This window comes from Lotus japonicus, chromosome 3 (assembly GCF_012489685.1).
Source record: "Lotus japonicus ecotype B-129 chromosome 3, LjGifu_v1.2".
Lineage (NCBI taxonomy): Eukaryota > Viridiplantae > Streptophyta > Magnoliopsida > Fabales > Fabaceae > Lotus > Lotus japonicus.
In genome coordinates this window covers 45,391,069-45,408,093 of record NC_080043.1, presented here as the reverse complement: position 1 = coordinate 45,408,093, position 17,025 = coordinate 45,391,069, and the positions used below count along the sequence as shown (strand labels likewise).

Genomic DNA, 17,025 nt, shown 5'->3' with positions numbered 1-17,025 from the left:
TCCACTCCGAAGTTGCGTCGAAACGCTCAATTCAACACATCATCAATATCATAAGTTATGAAAACAATCATAACAACAAATCATCATCATAAACAACATCAGACAAAGCATAAGTCGAATTTATCGACGCCTATCATGCAATCATAGCTAAATATAGCAAGTTGCCCTAACCTCGAGCTGATCTAGCTTCGAAATCACAAGCTCCTTCACTCAAGTGCTCTGAACCTTCCAAAGTTCCTTCAACTGAACCTCGGAGAAAACAAAGCAGAATCCAAACAATATCGATTAGTTCGATCGCAAAACAATACATAAACGATAGACAAAGCATTAAAGCTTCAGAATAGGACAATCAGGTACGAAAAGACAAGTTTTCGAAACCGAAAAACTCCCCCCCTAAAGGAAATAGTCCACGGCCTCAAAGGAAAAAGGGCTTCGGCTCTTTTTCTTTGATCAAATCAATTCACAAGGTAGTTTTAGGGTAAAACTAATGCAAAGAAACTGTCAGAACAATTTTCGGACAATCGGGCCGAAATACGACTACGCAGGGGCATTTTGGTCCAAAATAAAGGCTCAAAATTTCAAAGTTATCAGTTCTGAAAACAAATTTGACAGCAATGATCCTCATGACATCCGTGACAACAAATCCTAAAGGCACGAAGTCAGATTAAGTCTTTTTGACAATAAAGTTTCGAAATGTGAGACAAAAAGAGTTTTGAGTCAATTTTTCAGATCCTGGACAACTGAATCGCAATCAGAGTTTACTGACAGAGGTTTTAGACTCAGGGGAACATAAGGAACATAACCCAAGCGAGAAATCAGAGAAATCGGACAATTTTAGAAAAAGCTCAAAACTTAGAGCACAAAAACGACTTCAGAAACTCCGCAGAAACAGAAATCAGAGGCAGGATTCATGATAGTTACCTCAATACCTAGAAGTAGGGACGAACTGCACGAAGATTGGTCAAGTTTTCGCGGAAATCCCCTCCCCCTTGCTCTCCACGAAATCAGCCACAAATGGAGGAAAAATGGAAGATATTTTGCTTTTTCGCCTATTTATAGGCGGGCGAAATCGCGGGAAAATGAAAATTTCGCGATTCCGATTTTTGCAGCACGTTCACCGAGGAATTCTAAGAGAGATTCTAGCGTCAGAATTCCAGAACTCAAAACAAATATCTATGATATGGGAAAAACGATATCGAAAATCTCAAAAGCGGTGTAAGTTAAATCTGTCCCGAAAAACTACTTTTTGCTGTGATCGCCGGACGACAAAACTTCCTTCTGAAGAAAGATTGGAAACGTCGAAACAAATCTAGCAACGCGGACGGAATCTTCGTTAGAAGTCCCGAATAGAAAAAGTCTTCATCCATTGCTCGAAAATAGGGTTTCGAAGCAAAGAAATTAGCGTCGGCGGACATCCGAAAAGTGAAACCTATCGTGCGTACAGTCCAGAGTTCCGAAATGAAACGCTGGTCGATGGAAAAATAAAGAGAAACTTTAAATTTTCCGAGAGTTCGAAATCTCACTCAAAACGTTGCTTTAAGAGCGAAATAGCCTATTCTGGACACGCTCGCCCTAAGGCAAGTGTGCAGACGACTCGCACTAACTCCGAAAACAACTACGCAACATTCCTCAAGCAATTCCTGAACTTTCTTCTTCATTAATCTTTCTCAAATACCAAACTCCTGTCACGCTTACACTGATTCAACGCGTGAGTCGGAAACTTAACTTGTTCTGAAAATCCAGGTCTTACAGCTTGGATCACCCCAAATAACATGTAAGTCAAGATAACTAAGAATGAATAACTAGTGGATAACATCTCTAGTATTTAAAAAGTTAACATCTCTGACCAACCATCTCAAGATTCAAATCCACATGTAACTTAAGTGGACAACTATATTAATGTATAAGAGTAAACAATACAAATAATCCATCACTTATGGAACACACAATCAGTAGCTACAAGCAGTTGGACTTGGACCTGATAAAAAATAAAAACCTTCTGATCTTCAGGATTGGACTTCATCTGATCCTTGAAGTGGTAAACCATATGTGTCTCGTTATTAACTCTGTTGCACTAATACAAAGTTGAGAAACATTATCAGAGGTCATTAAGACTCATTCATTCATCCAAAACATGGATCTGTTGCACTTAAAATTGAAAATGTAACTCTGTATTGTTAAACTCAATTCAAGCTTAAACCAGCAGGCACTTATAGTCTTATACTCACACTAACATTATTTAGCTCCAGTAAAATTGTAGCAAATTTCTCATACAATAACAAAACAGCATAAATTGCACAACAAAAATGCAAACCTAGTAAGAAAACTAAGTCTGAAAAAGTCAAAATTTACTAGAAAAATGGATACCCACATGGATTTTATCATCAGTATCAATATATGTGCAAGTATCATTAATTTGTTGGTTATTGTCTGCCATGCCTAAATCAGCCCAATTCTCAACATGATCATTCCCCATATGAAAGGTGGCCATGGTTATTCCCTTGGGATACATAAGCTGCTGCCCTGTATCCAAGCACCTTCCCCCGGTTGAAGAAATCCCTGCAGAATTAAGATTCTACAGGATTAAAAAAATTATGAAAATAAGCAAACATGGCAATTAAGTAGCACTGAAAATATAGATTCTACTAAGCCATACAAGAACAAACCTGACCCAAACTCATAAAACTATGAAATCGGATGCTGACTGAGAGTCATGGGAGCATGTCACCCTCAACAAGGGGACTGGATATAATGCAAACCATTGGCCTTGCAGGCATTTATCAGTGGCCAAACTAATTGCCAGTTGTGAGCATGATGCTATTACACACCCTGTAGACACAACATGTAGGAGGAGTAGCCTTTGAGTTTCTAGGATAATCATCTTTTAAAATTAAAAGCCCTTCTAATCCCTTTTCAGGGAATTAATAGATAAATTTCCAGAGAATAGAGCTTTAGGCACAAAGAAAAAACTGCAGTAGATATAGAAACTAGGAAGAAAGAAAAGGATCCCTGAAATAACTATTTCACATAAATAGAGTGAAAGTTGACAGCATAAAAATGCTACCTCTTGATCCCTTACCACCTTTAGCCACTCTGGATTTTCTTAGTTGAGAACCTTAGGTTTAGTGATGAGCACCTGTTCATAAAACACAGAAATAAGGAAAGAAAAAGAGGATAAAATATTATATAGTATTAATTTGGACCTTTTCTTTTGCTACAATATTCACTATGCTTTCTGATATATTCTTCAGCAAACTGTAGTATCAAACTGGAAGAAAGTGGAAGAAATTTTACTTACATATCTTAGACAACTAATGTAGTATCAAACTGCATAAACATAAAGAGACTTATGATAAATAAAAGGAAAAGAGAAAAGAGAAATGATAATGAGACTTATGAGAGGTTACATACTACTTACATGTGTAACAAACATTACCACCACATAATAAAAAGAGCACAACATACATAACTGTCATTGTGATTTGTTTTAACAGTTACACATTCACTATACTTTTTGATATATTCTTTAGCAAACTGCAACCCACAAACATAATTAGCTAGCTATCACATTGGACCTTGATAAAAGCTCTTAGCATTCAATAAAAAATACTCCATTACAGGCAATGATTATTGGAGAAAATGAGCAAATAAAAAGAGGTGGAATACCCTCCACCACTCCAAGGGTCTCTTAAACCAAGAGAATATTAATCAGTTTTAAATAATCATATAAGTAAAAAGAAAATATAAAGATAACAACTCCATCACAAAATACTGAAAACATAACTAAAGAAAAGTAAAGGAAGAGTCTTCCTTTTTCAGTACTGAAAGTAGATGACAATGGGTATCCTCTCCCTTACTTCTCTGCATCCAGCAACATAAGAATATAGCAATAGACTAGCCCTCCAAACACTCCCAGATATAGAGATAAACAAAAGCCCAAAGCTTCCTGAAATCTTCTTAAAAGGACATAATATTTTTTTAATTTAAACTTGTTCATTCATACAGGAGCTGAAACTGAACTGAAAAGTATTGAAATCACAAAAACAAACAAGTAACAATGGCAAAGGAGATCTAGATATGCAGAAGAGAATCCTCCAAATCAGGATCCAAGCCCAAATTGAGCATCACCAAACTAAAACAGACACTGACTTCAGCAAACGAAATAATGCATCAAATAAAAGAATCAAGCAAGACTAAAGGACCCTTTATTTCTAGCATCTAACATGAAGAGAAGAAAAAATACTCAACACCTAATCAATAATGAGAAGAAGAGAGGGGTATTGTGATAAAGAGGGTTATCATTGGAGAGCAAGAGGAGAATAGGGTTTCCAGCCAACACACTCAACCCCTCTTTATCCACGTGATGAGAATTGGTTGGGTTCTCGTCGCACTTCGTCGATTTCTTCCGACTCAGAGACGAAGATGGTTGTTCTCGATCTCCGCAGATAAGAGAATCGGTGGCGCTGATGGTGGCTCTCGCCGCAAAGGAAGAACGCCGTAGAGGAGAAGGCCAAACGCACAAGGTTTCGCACAGAGTTGATGGTGGCTCTTGTCGCACTTTACCAAATTTTGAAGAAGAAGAGAAGACGGGTTTACGGGAGCAAGGGTTTGGCACTTTAGTTAGTTTTCTTTTTCATTATTTTAGGAAAATTAACCTTTGGATTTCAAATTAATTAAATAAAACTTTTATGCTACGGTTACAATTGTGGGAGACATTCCCACGGTTTAAAACCGCGAAAGAAACTTTCCTGCGATTTATGAACTGTGGTTTAAGAATGTATAGCCACGGGTGTATCTGTTCGTATTTAAAATTTTGGTTTAACATATCTACCGTTACAAAACCGTGGCATATACCGGTTTTACGCCACAGTTTTTGGCCCGTAGAACAAAATAGCGTGGTCTAAAGCGAAAAATGTTGTAGTGCTGGTGCAAGATCTGGTCAATGTTGGATGTGTAGAGGATCTGAGCACCATTGTCAGTGATGTCTTCACTGCAAATTCTCTGAAGAAGATGGGCTTGGTCCAGAAGAAGATTGCTCCTGCTCGTGAAGACACATCTTCTGAAATCAGAAGTAGAAGGATGCCTCTGAATGACTACCCTCTGTGGACACAGGCAGACAATCCTGACGCCATTAGGTGCTATGTTGATGACCTAAGGGCTCAAGGATTCGAAATTGATCTTGATGATTTCGTCAGCAGACTGCCGCCAGCTCCAGAGTTTCCTTCTCCTCCCAAGAAGAAAGCTCAGAGGAAGATGATACTGGACGAATCTTCTGAGGAATCCGATGTCCCTCTGGTCAAAAAGAAGAAGAGAAAGCCTGATGATGGTGATGATAGTGATAATGAGGATGGTCCTCCTAAGAAGAAGAAGAAGCAGGTCAGAATCGTGGTGAAGCCTACTCGGGTGGAACCAGCTGCTGAAGTGGTCAGAAGGACTGAACCTCCTGCCAGAGTGACTAGATCATCAGCACATTCAAGTAAGCCTGCACTTGCTTCTGATGATGATTTGAATTTATTTGATGCACTCCCTATATCTGCCATGCTCAAACACTCCTCAAATCCCCTCACTCCTATTCCTGAATCCCAACCAGCTACACAAACCCCCTCTCAACCACATTCCCCAAGATCTTCATTCTTTCAACCTTCACCTACTGAAGCACCTCTCTGGAATTTGCTTCAGAACCAACCCTCTAGGTTAGAAGAACCTACCTCTCCCATTACCATTCAGTACAACCCATTACCTTCTGAACCCATCATTCATGCACAACCAGAGCCTACCCACACAGAACCTGAGCCCAGAACCTCTGATCACTCTGTCCCAAGAGCATCAGAACGTCTGGCTCTCAAACCCACGGATACAGACTCTTCCACAGCCTTTACACCTGTATCCTTCCCAACCAATGTTGCTGATTCTTCTCCCTCCAATAACTCTGAATCCATTAGAAAATTCATGGAGGTCAGAAAAGAAAAGGTGTCTACCTTAGAGGAGTATTACCTCACTTGTCCAAGCCCTAGGAGATATCCTGGCCCTAGACCTGAACGTCTAGTTGACCCAGATGAACCTATCTTGGCCAATCCTTTACAAGAGGCAGACCCTTTGGCTCAACAAGCTCACCCTGCCCCAGACCAACAAGAGCCTATTCAACCAGAACCTGAACCCGAACAATCAGTGTCTAACCAATCCTCGGTTAGATCACCCCATCCTCTGTTTGAGACTTCAGAACCTCACCTTGGAACCTCTGAACCCAATGCTCAACCTTTTAACATTGGTTCTCCACAAGGTGCCTCTGAAGCCCACAGCAGCAATCACCCAGCCTCTCCTGAACCCAACCTCTCCATAATTCCTTACACTCACCTCCGACCCACATCTCTCTCTGAGTGCATCAATACTTTCTATCATGAAGCTTCTATGATGCTACGCAATGTGCACGGTCAGACTGACCTCAGTGAGAATGCTGAACGTGTGGCTGATGAGTGGAACAATCTGGGCACTTGGCTAGTGGCTCAAGTTCCAATTATGATGCAGCTCCTGCATACAGAGGGAAGTCAGAGCATTGAGGCTGCAAAGCAACGGTTTGCTCGACGGGTGGCTCTTCATGAACAAGAACAGAGACAAAAGCTTCTTGAAGCTATTGAAGAAGCCAAGAGAAAGAAAGCTCAAGCAGAAGAAGCTGCACGTCTCGCAGCAGCTCAAGCTGAACAAGCCAGACTAGAGGCAGAGCGACTTGAAGCTGAGGCTGAAGCTCTTAGATGCCAAGCACTTGCACCAGTTGTGTTTACTCCTGCTGCTTCTGCTTCCATTCCAGATTCTCAAGCTGCTCAGAATGTTCCTTCCGGTTCTGCTCAGTCAAGCTCATCCAGACTCGACATCATGGAACAGCGTCTTGACATTCATGAATCCATGCTGATCGAAATGAAGCACATGATGATGGAACTTCTGCGACGAACTGATAAACCTTAGCTTTAGGATCTCTTCGTTTTTCCTTTTCTTTAACGTTGTTTTATTTTTGTTTAACTCTGTTTCTTTTTATTTTACTTATTCTACTTTGTTCGTTTGTGATTACTATGCATATCTATATATATTTGTGTCACATATGTTTGCAAAAATCCTTTTATTCATAATATTTTTCTGTTTACATCATACATTCTTTATGTTTACATCATACATTTTTTTCCTAAAGTCTAGAATGGAGGATCTCTCCTCATTCTTCTGCACTCCTGGCGCTGCTCTGACCTATCCTTCTCCAGACGCTCCAGTGCATACTGGATGTTGCTGAGCCTGTCCTTTAGCTCATCCCTCTCCAGAATCTCTTCTGAGGTCTTGAGCTTCTCTTCCAAACCCTCTTTTTCTTCCAGCAGCTTGAGTTCAAGCCGGCTGAGTTCTTGTACCTCCTCCACGAAGGCAAGAAATTCCCTTAGGTCTCTCTTCACCTCTGGACGCAGGTCCTCTTCCAGCAGTGTCCGTGTCAGCTCCGCGATGGTCGTTGCACCCTCTGGATGCCTGATGTTCAGGAACAAGTCCTCCTCAAAGGCCTTCTTCCTCAGCTCTTCTAATGCTACGATGTATGATGCCATTTTTCTTTCCTGAAAATTGTTCGACGTGTGAAGCTTACCCTTCTCTCCAACGCTTTATATAGGCTTCACCTTCTCTCTGAAAGTTAATGCCCCTACGGTTTTTCGAGGTTAAGTTCTTGGTAACTGACCCTTCTCTTTACTCACTTGACCGGTGGTAAACGTTCTTCTCTTGCATTAACTCTTCTATTTAATTCGCCTAACTCTGATTCTTGCATCGTTTTCATTTCCTTTAAACTTAGACCTTCTCTAAGGGGGAGTACCTTGTACTTCAAGCTAAGTTTTTCACACCCCAAGCTTTTTGCTTATGACAAAAAGGGGGAGTAAACCCAGTTTTTGATGTGTAAGATGTGTTAGTGTGATTTATTTTTTTCTTTTGGAGAATTTAAGAGTTCCACCTTCATGACCATAGATGTGTCACTGGGCAAATACAAGGAATCACTTCTTCTGAAGTGATTCTAAGTTGACTCTGATACTCAAGACTCTGATACCCTGTCCGTGACTCTGATTACTTATGCGCTCTGATTACTCGATTTTCATCTATGTCATAAGTTTTTCACTCTGAACTCTTATATCATTTAGCTCAGAATCTAGACTTTACTAACGTTTTCATCAAGTATTAGATTCAGGGGGAGCTAAGCTCAGAATCAAGCAGTGACTTGAATTCAGAATGAGCAAGATAAACTATTCACATCAGGATAAGTATTATTCTATATCTCTAAACTCTGAGTGAATTCAGTTTAATGTTTAAGAATTGTTCATCAAAAATCTTAGTTTTGTCATCATCAAAAAGGGGGAGATTGTAAGATCAAAGTTTTGATCTAGTAGTACAACTCTATGTTTTGATGATTACAAGTTAACCTTTTGATATGAACAATTGTGGTACTCTAACGTGTTTTTCTGAGTGTGCTATTTACAGGCTCTGACCTCAACTCAATCTCACACAAATCAGAAGCACTGTGTATAAAGAGCTACCCAAGCAACGCTTTCGCATTCACCATGTTCAGTATGAACAGTGGAAAAGCTTCAGAAGTTCTGAAGTTATACAAACTCTGATGTGGACTCAGTCACGAGAAGCTCTGAAGATCCAGAAAGTCTGATAACCAAGAAACACTGAAGGCTCAGATGTTCTGATGGTGTAGAAGACTCTGAAGATCCAGAAGCTGATTAGTGAAGTTCTGATGTCCAGAAGCAAGATACTCTGAAGACCATGTTCTTCCCTCTGAGTTCAGAATCAGAAGAAACAATGGTCAGAGGATCTGGGCTTTCCCTCTGACTCTGATCAACCGGCTTCACAAGTTCCAACATGAAGCATTCCCCTGATCAGAAGTCTCCTAGGTTTAAAGGTCAAGTCGCTATCCAAGTACAAAAGCAAATGTACCTTCCTGACGACCTACCTAACGTTCTCAGCCACAGCAGAAGCTGGATTTTCCAGAACTGCCCTCCAACGGTAGCATTTCCCATGCAACGCTCAACCCTAATCCTTGGAGTATATAAAGAGGCTGAAGACTGAAAGAAACGGCTAGAAGCATTCACATACGCGCAAGACAATCTTATATTCTTCTAAGTTTTCTTTCATCTGAAATTCATTGAGTTTACTATTTGCTTTTTAGAAGCAAGTCTCTTGTAAACAATTCTTTGATAAACAGTTTGTTTAGTTCCTTTAGGAGATCAAGGTTGATCGGATCCTAGAGAAGACTAAGAGAGTGAATCTTAGTGTGAGCTAAGTCAGTGTAATTGTTAGTCACTTGTAGGTTTCAAGTGCAGTTGTAACTCTTACCTGATTAGTGGATTGCCTTCATTCTAAGAAGGAAGAAATCACCTTAACGGGTGGACTGGAGTAGCTTGAGTGATTTATCAAGTGAACCAGGATAAAATCCTTGTGTGCTTTTCTATCTCTTATCTTTAGCACTTAAGTTCTCGAAAGATTTGTCAAAATCTTTAAGGTGGAAGTTTTATACTGAAAACGTTATTCAAACCCCCCCCCCTTTCTACCGTTTTTCATACCTTCATTGGGCTGCATGCCCCACCTTCCAATCTTGACAAATGGTCTGCCACGCTATTGTCCTTGCCTCTCCGGTCAATGATCTCAAGGTCAAACTCTTGAAGGAGTAAGACCCATCGAATCAACCTTGGCTTAGAGTCCTGTTTAGCAAACAAATGCCTCAAAGCAGCATGGTCAGTATGAACAATTACTTTAAAACCCAAGATGTAAGGCCTAAACTTTTCACAAGCAAAGACTACACCCAACAACTCTTTTTCAGTTGTAGTGTAGTTCCTTTGGGCCTCATTCAACACTCTACTTGCATAGTATATCACATACAACACTCTTTCTTTCTTTTGACACAAGACAACCCCTAAAGCTAGATCACTAGCATCACACATGGTTTCAAATGGTAGAGACCAATCCGGAGCAACAATTACCGGGGCTGTCACCAAACTCTCTTTAATCGACTCAAAAGCTTTCAAACACTTCTCATCAAAAGTAAAAGGTGCCTCCTTCTTAAGCAAGTTGGTCATAGGCTTAGCTAATTTGGAAAATTCTTTAATAAACCGCCTATAAAATCCAGCATGCCCGAGGAAACTCCTAATACCCTTGATGTTAGTCGGGGGAGGGAGCTTTTCAATGATTTCAATCTTAGCTCTATCAACCTCAATCCCCTTGTCGGACACCTTGTGTCCAAGAACTATGCCATCCCTAACCATGAAATGGCATTTCTCCCAATTCAAGACCAAGTTGGTCTCTTGACATCTTTTCAGAACCAAGGCTAAATTCCCTAGACAAGCATCAAAATTTGGACCAAAAACAGAGAAGTCGTCCGTAAAGATCTCGATGCAAGTCTCTATCAAGTCAGAGAAAATAGCAAACATACACCTTTGGAAAGTAGCTGGGGCATTGCAAAGCCCAAATGGCATTCTCTTATAGGCAAACACGCCGTAAGGGCAAGTGAATGCCGTCTTCTCTTGGTCTTCCGGTGCAACACAAATTTGGTTGTATCCGGAATAACCATCAAGAAAACAGTAGTATTGGTGCCCAGCCAACTTATCAAGCATTTGATCTATGAAAGGCAAAGAAAAGTGATCCATTCTAGTTACCGAATTCAGCCTTCGATAGTCCATACAAACCCTCCACTTCGTCACTTGACGAGTGGGAATCAACTCATTGTTCTCATTGGCAACCACAGTGATGCCTCCTTTCTTGGGAACCACTTGAACGGAACTTACCCATTCACTATCCGAAATTGGATAAAACACACCTGCATCAAGCAATTTAATTATCTCTTTCCTCACCACATCCTTCATGGAAGGGTTAAGTCTTCTTTGAGGTTGGACTATAGGTTTGTAATTTTCTTCCAACAAAATTTTATGCATGCATATCGCAGGACTAATACCTTTGATATCATCAATAGTCCAACCCAAAGCTGACTTGTGATCCCTCAAAACTCTGAGGAGTTTCTCCTCTTCTAAAGGTGTGAGAGCACTACTCAAAATAACAGGTTTATTCTCACCTTCCTCAAGATAAGCATACTTGAGAGAGGAAGGGAGTGGCTTGAGCTCACTCTTCTCCTCAATTGGAATCTCCTCATCCCTAGTTAATTCTTCTTTCCAAATGCTTTTGGTGGCAAGAGATGAGACAGATTCTAATTGAGATAGAGTAGCATTCACCTCATGGTACAAGGAGTCAAGCTCACTCTCAAGATTTTGGTCCTCTATTTCTAACCCCTCCATGATTGTTGTTTCCAAAGGGTCCTTAATAGATATCCTGCAAACTCTTCACACACAAGCTCATCAACCACTTCACACCGAAAAACTTCATCATCCGCTCGGTGTTTTAGGGAGTCAAAGATATTGAAGAGGACCTCCTCTTCACCCACTTTCAAAGTTAGAGTTCCCTTAGCCACTTTAATCTCAGCCTCACCTGTGGCTAAGAATGGTCTCCCCAATATGAGAGGAACTTTAGAGTCTTCTTCCATGTCTAAAATGACAAAATCCACTTGGAAGACAAACTTATCCACAACATCTTCAATGATCCCGTAGGGGGTTTTTAAGGACCTATCCGCCATTTGCAAAGAAATCATAGTTGGGGTAACCTCACCTAAGTTCAACCTTTTAAACATACTAAGCGGCATCAAGTTGATACTTGCTCCTAAATCACACAAGGCTTCTGCCATAGTTAACCCCTCTATCTCCACCGGAATAGTAAAACTCCCGGGATCTCTCCTCTTTTTAGGCATCTTCCTTTGCAAAATGGCACTACACTCTTCGGTCATCAAGATAGTTTCATCGACCTCACTCAACTTCCTTCTCTTACTGAGGATTTCTTTCATGAACTTAGCATAGATTGGCATTTGCTCCAAGGCTTCAGAAAAAGGGATATTAATATGGAGTTTCTTAAAAACCTCCAAGAACTTAGAAAATTGTTTATCCCAATTTTTTTTTCACCAAAGCCTTGGGAAATGGAATCTTGCGGAGCTCAGGGATATGAGTGTTTACAACCCGAGTCCTAGTGGGCTCTCTAACTCTTTCCTTTATAACACCCTCATCTCTTTCTACCCCAGCTTCCTCATTTTTCTCTCCCTCAATTTTTTCCTCTGGTTCATGTAACACTCTTCCACTCCTAGTGGAAACAACAGCGGTATTTTCTTGCTCGGTTAAAGTTAAAGTTTCGGAAGAGAACTTACCTTGGTGATTTTCGGACATTTGTTTCGCTAGCTGTCCCAATTGACTCGCCAAGCTCTTTATGGCCAACTCGTGGCACTTGTAATTGCTCGCTGAATGATCAATAAATCCTTCAATCAGCTCTTCAAGACTCTTCTTACCAATCGTCTTTACAACAATCTGCGGCTGGTCAAGAGGACCTTGTTCTGGGGTTGGAGCTTTTCCTCCCTGAGTCAATGTTCTGACCTTGCTAACATCATCATTGACAGTACTCTGGTTACTATCATGAGATTCACCACAAGATTTGCACTCCAAACTAGTTACTCTCGCTCCAATTGACTTGGTATACTGTATATGTTTCCGCATTTCCGCTACTTCCTCGGAGAGTTTCTTGTTGGAGGCTATGAGCTTGTCATAAGTTTCCACTTCAAAAGAACTTCTTCGGATTTGGCGTTCATTCTCGGAGTTCATGGCTCTCCTCGCCATTTTCTCTATCAAATCATACCCCGCTTGTGGGGGAAGAGCATCGAACTCCCCACTTGAAGCCGCGTCCAAGCCAAACCGTGATGAGTATAGTAACCCATCATAGAACATCGCCACACATTCAGCTTGGGTGAGATTGTGTTGAAGACATTTCCTCAAAAGCTTCTTGAAATGCTCCCAAGCCTCATAAAGATTTTCATCTGAGGATTGTGTGAACATCATGATGTCATTCTTCAATTTCATCAAGAGGGACCTTGGGAAGAACCTCGTTGTGAAATTTTCTGCAAGGTCTTCCCAAGTAGTGAGACTCCCTTGAGGTTGTGAATTCAACCATTCCTCTGCTGCGTCCTTCAAAGAGAAGGGAAAAAGACTCAACCGGATTGCTTCTGAAGAAACATTCACCATCTGATAAGTGTTGCAATTCCGGATGAACTTCTCCATATGAGCATGAGGATCTTCCGAGGAACCTCCACCATATTGGCTTTGGCTCACCGTGTTGATGAATGTCGGTCTCAACTCAGAGTTCCCCACCCCTTCGGGAATGACAATACTTCCGGGATAGTCAAAGCTCATGGACCCCGAAGTTAGTTCCCGAAGAGTTCGGTTGGCATTCTCAACTTCTTGTTCACGAAGCGGAGGGTGATACCCTCTTGGATCCTTGCCTCAATGTGGGCTTGCCTCTCCTCCTCTGTCATGCGGCCACCCATGGTGGTGCCTCCCTTGAAAGCAACCTACGTATGACACTCAACAGAGAAAGATTTGTAGCACCAATTCTAGACAAGGATAAAAACAAAAAAAATAAAACCACAAACTAAAAACTTAAACCAAAAATCGCAAAACAATTCCCCGGCAACGGCGCCAAAAACTTGTTGGTTCTTCTGCAAGTGTGCAGAATCTACCCGGTTTTAAATTATCGAACCACAGGGAATAAGATTGCAAATCCAGTTTAAGATTCAAGTTCAAGGTTGAAAAGCGAGTAAAATTCAGTTTTAATGATTGGTTGTTTCTTGAGTTTGTAAAAAGACAAGTGATCGAGTAATAAAGCGATTGAAATTCAGAGATGAGATTGCCTTGGGTTCTTGCTCAACAAATTCAGTTTTAGCAAACCTTCTTATTCAATTAATCCTGAGTCTCTCCTTGATGTTCTAGCCTAGATAGTCATCTATCGATGCCTCGTAAAGAAAACCCTTTCTAATCAAAAGATAGATTCAATTCCTTGATAACCTAAACATTTTTTAGAAGCACTAAGCATGCAATTCAGGCCAACAAACCTCAACCCTTCCTCTATTCCTAGCAGCAAGTATAGAAGAGGTAATCTCACAACAAGTCCCAATTCTATAATAAACTATCGTTATGATTATAGAAAAGTAAAAAGCTAGCATGCATTCAAGCTTGAGAGATAAAGCATAGGAGTTACTCAGAACAACATGAATAGAAAAGGAATGAAAGCTAAAACATCCAAAGTCTTACAAAGAACCCAAAACAAAAGGGGTTTTAGCCAAGCATGGCTATGGAATCCATACAAGAAGATAAAGATGAAACCTGAAACATAGGGCTTAGGGAAAGCTCCTCAAGCTCCAGAACTCAAACCCTCTCTTCTAACTTATGAAAATATGATAAAATGACAAAAGGTTACAAGTGAAATGTCTAAAAACCAATTTATAGGCAAAACAGTCGAGTCTGGGCGCTCAGGCGCCAATTCAGAGTGCCTGAGCGCCAATTCCAGCCAAAAACATGCTCTCTGGAAGGCAATTGGTGCCTAGGCGCCAATTCTCAGCGCCTAGGCGCCAATTCCAGCAGCCTGACAAAACATAACTAGCGCCTAGGCGCTTAAGCTCGCTGGAAAAGACTTTTTAGCTTCTTGTAACTCCTCTTCCAAGCCTCTTTAAGTCCTCCTTCAATTCCAAGCTTCTTGGCCTTCTTTCACCTTCAGTTCCTGATCTGTAAACTTAACCAACAAGCCAAGGAAAATTCCTGTAAGGCCCGAGTTTTTAAGCTTATGCTAAGTGAATAAACTTCTTATTCACGATTAGGGTTGATGTAATGTGAAGGGAAACCTGAACGAAAGTTTATTAAATGAAATATATTTATGAAGGAGAAAGTTCAGGAAAAGTTCAAGGATTTCATTATGATCGATAAAAGTTATAGCACGAACGTTTTACGCTTAAACCTAGGTCAGAAACCCTAGTATATAGCTAATTTTCACTTTTAGGCACGATGGCAGTTAATTCCAAAAATCTTCAGAGAAATGTTAGAACTTCTCTTTTTCCATATATCACAATCGTTTCGAGGCGAAACTCTAGGATCTACGAACGTCCGATTCCAATCATCGGAAGTTTGCCGAAACCGAATCCCTGGTATTTCAAAACCCTAGAATTTCTCGACAATGAAGACTTTATCTATTCAGAGCTTCAAATGGATATTCTACACGCGTACACCCATTTCTCTTGATGATTTCAATCTTTCTTCCGAAGGATGTTTTCTATTCCGACATTCGATGCAAAAAGCAACTTATCGGGAAAAATAGTTTTATACCGACTATGCATTAGTTGCCAAAAATACAAGGAGACCTCTTTATAGTTTTGGAATTCTTTTTCCAAAACATATCTATTAATTCACGGAGAATGACGCCGGAAAAATCAGATTCGCGAAACTTTCATTTTCCCGCGAATTTCCACCTTCTATATATAGCAAAAAAATGAGAAAAAAACAAATATCTTACCCATTTCTTCCCAAGGAGGCCGCGAGTTTGCTAAGGAGAGGAGGAGAAGAGATTTTGTTCAATCCTTGCTTGATCGTTGATTAATCAGTTGCTGCTTCAAGGTTTCGAGGTATAGTCGCTAATCCTTACCTCCGATCGCTTTTTCCATAGCTTTTCTGTAGAGTTTTCTGAGCTGATAGTTTATGGGTTTTTGCAAAACTATCCTGAATCTTTCATTTCTGATTCTAAACCTCTTCTATATGTGCCCAAGATCACTTCTGCCGGGTTAGATTTTCCGTTATGTCGCCGGAATTCCGCCGGAATCAATTTGAACCTAAAATACCCATTTTTGGAACTTTTGGAGTAAAGCTTCAACCTTTAGGCTGAAAACTATCGCCTTAGCTTAGTGCTAGTAGGATTAGTTGTCATAAACGTCGTTGGTGACGTCCCTGCAAAATTTTATTTTTGGGATTTCAGTTTTGAAAATCCTAAGTTAAAAATCATGACCAAAATACCCCTGCGACAGTTTTTGATCCGATAATTTTTCCGAGTTCAGAATACCCTTAGTTACGGCTTATGAAAGCATAGGAACCAAGTTTGATCGAAGAAAAATCGAGCCCCTTAATTGTGAAAAGTGGTCGAGCCTATTAGAGGGGGAGGAGGAAATTTCCTTTTCCGAAAACTTGTCCTTTCGCGCTAGATTATCGTACCTTAGAGTATAGATTACTTCGAGTAACCTTAGTAAGTATCGATAGCTTAGTTTTCGATAGATTCTTATAGTATTCTGTGATTTTGTTGTAAAGGTGCTTTTGAGGATTTCTCTGAGGAACAACACTTTGAGTGCGAGGAAGCGCTTGACGATCATACTGGAAAACCTTCAAGTGAGGGCTTCTCACTGAATCTCTAGTTAATGCTTAGGGTCGATGTTTCGACATTGTTTACTGTTTATGCACGGGAATTGTGTGTGATTGGAAAATGTTTTCTGAGGCTTCGGCTGACAATGTGGATGATGCATCTACTGAATGTTTTTGATGAGTGAATGACATGCTAAGTGCTAATTGGGTAATTTAGGATGTGTGGTGCATGCCTTATATGCTAGGTGCTATGTGGTTATTGCTTAAGATATTGACATATGACATGTTGATTGATTATGATGAGTTAATTCTGCTTTTGCACTGGAATCTGAGATTCTGAATGGTGAGAATAGCGGGCAGGTCATGCCGATTTTATTTTGAGAGTTTCGAGAAAGTTTGATAGGACGAACGAGGTTCGGGCCTTAATTCTGTTTAGTGGATCGAGACATCCTATGGAAGCGACTTGGGATTGGGAGATCCTGCAAATGTATAAGACTTGCGATAAGACAAAATGGAATCTATTTTATAAAGAAAATTCATAAGACCTTAAATAACCTCAAAATCTTTAAGTAATGATAACAACCTCGAAGGAAGGCATTGGAAGTCAAATCATAGTTTTGGAAAAGCGAGGAGTGTCGTCGGATCCAAGTGTTGAGGAGTTTGGTAAGTTCTGAGTATGTTGGTACTCCTTCGCTCGTTGAGCAGTTTGTTAGCCATCCAAGGGATGAGCCGAGGAGCTTCACTGAGGCGTGAGACC

General features: G+C 40.5%; 1 long non-coding RNA gene and 1 other non-coding gene across 2 annotated transcripts; one reads left to right on the top strand and one right to left on the bottom strand.

Annotated features, from left to right (window-relative positions):
• Positions 1-1,785: 1,785 nt before the first annotated feature.
• LOC130743056 (uncharacterized) lies at positions 1,786-3,629 on the bottom strand. Its single transcript, XR_009021336.1, has 4 exons — positions 3,065-3,629; positions 2,667-2,829; positions 2,372-2,559; positions 1,786-2,074 (listed from the first exon to the last, which is right to left on the bottom strand). It is a non-coding gene; the product is annotated as an uncharacterized LOC130743056 (long non-coding RNA).
• Positions 3,630-12,846: 9,217 nt separating this feature from the next.
• Positions 12,847-12,953, top strand: LOC130709637 (small nucleolar RNA R71). Its single transcript, XR_009010116.1, has one exon. It is a non-coding gene; the product is annotated as a small nucleolar RNA R71 (small nucleolar RNA).
• The last annotated feature ends 4,072 nt before the right edge of the window (positions 12,954-17,025 follow it).